Below are 1737 nucleotides of genomic sequence, written 5' to 3'. Positions count from 1 at the left end.
CTGTAATTAGTAGAAATTGCAAATCGCACGAACTAGACATCTTTTGTGTTCTTGTGACAGCATTTATGCGAGCGTCTTTAGTATCTATGAGTTTTTCTCTGTGACAACGCGGAAGTGATATTTAATTTCATTATTTAGATTCTGTAATATATATATATATATATATATTTAATACATATAGTAGTATATATACTATTATACTTCAAAGCTAAATACGCGTACTTTTTTCGCAATTGAACTTTAAAGAGTAAATGCGAACTGACGCCTTACTTGTGATCACCATGTTTCGCTCATTTTTCCGAGCTAACATCAAAGCTGACACCGTTTACATTGAGATTACAGGCCTCCCTCGGTGCCAAACAGCTACTTGATGAGCACGCTCGAAATTCACACTCAGAAGTGCCATGCCTGCTCGGGTGCAGATAAATGGGCGCTAACCCGCTGGCGAATGAGAAATGGTATCTCGCGCAGCATCTTACCACCCATCACTCAACTGAGCTCAATGAAATCATACAAAACATTACTTCATGTGCAACGCTGCAGAAACTCAGAGTTCTATTCTTACCATTACGAATTTTGGACGTCGGCGTACAGACTTTCAACATAGTATAATCTGTTTTTTCATGCATCTTTATCCCAACAATGAGCGTTGGCACATCTTTATGTTTGCCTGGGATGAGCCACGATGTATCACCACTTAATGGATACAATCACAACTGTCTGTAGCCAGAGAAATTAATATTGTCGTCTGCATTCACAGAGCTAAGGAGTGTTAGTAAAATTTCTGAAAAGCGCCACGATTTTATACGTCCATCAATAGGAATTAACCATGATTCTATACTAGCATTGCTGAAATTGTGTGTTACACTGTAGTAAGAGAACTAATAGTGCTAGATCTGTATATGCTAGATCGTTAGATAATGCTTAATTATTCTCGGTCATTATCCTCTAGATGATAGAGTGCGTTAACATTTGTATGCCGCTTTTGTAGAGAGCATAATCACAATAAGCGATATTTATTATTACGTACATTACCCCACGCAGATACATTCTTCTTTTACTTTTTTAATAAGCTTTTGTGGCTTACCATGCCGACGACTCTCTTTAATTGTTCATTTTGGATAATTTCACTAGGAATGCTGACAGCTCAATATGCATGAAAGCGTTCATTATGCGTTATACAACTGTGCCTCATTTAAACTAGCCCAGCTTTATTTATTTCCTCTAAATTATCTGCAGGGTCTTGTAATTAGAAAGATGCGTGAATTTAAACGCGTTCATCGCTTCAATACTCGCGTATGCTGTGTAAGAAATTATTTCAGCGGTTATATTCTGCATGTTCACACCGTTTTGCTATTACATATACTATAGCGTTCATTACGATCTGGCAACTAGAACACTAAATGCCAAAAATACTTTTTGGGATATACGACTGAACAGATTACCATTCACTGCATCTAGATACATCATGTAACCCAACAAGAGTAGGGTTTGGGTTACATTTATTGTATGTATCCTACACTGCATCGTAAAACCGGCAATGCTAGTATGCGTCGAACCACTTAACCTATTTTTCATTCATACGTCTCATATCCTATGGAGCTACCAGAACTCTCGCATCGTGCATGTAACAATTCTGTAGTTGAAGACCTGTATTTCGGCAGATGTAAATTACATATGCGTAAAAAGGTCTTACTTTCCCAGCGTGTATAAACGCTGTAGTTCAATAAGAATAGT

Source organism: Priapulus caudatus, unplaced genomic scaffold (genome assembly GCF_000485595.1).
Source record: "Priapulus caudatus unplaced genomic scaffold, Priapulus_caudatus-5.0.1 Scaffold19, whole genome shotgun sequence".
Lineage (NCBI taxonomy): Eukaryota > Metazoa > Priapulida > Priapulimorpha > Priapulimorphida > Priapulidae > Priapulus > Priapulus caudatus.
The sequence above is the reverse complement of the archived record's forward strand: the minus strand, read 5'-3'. Positions refer to the sequence as shown.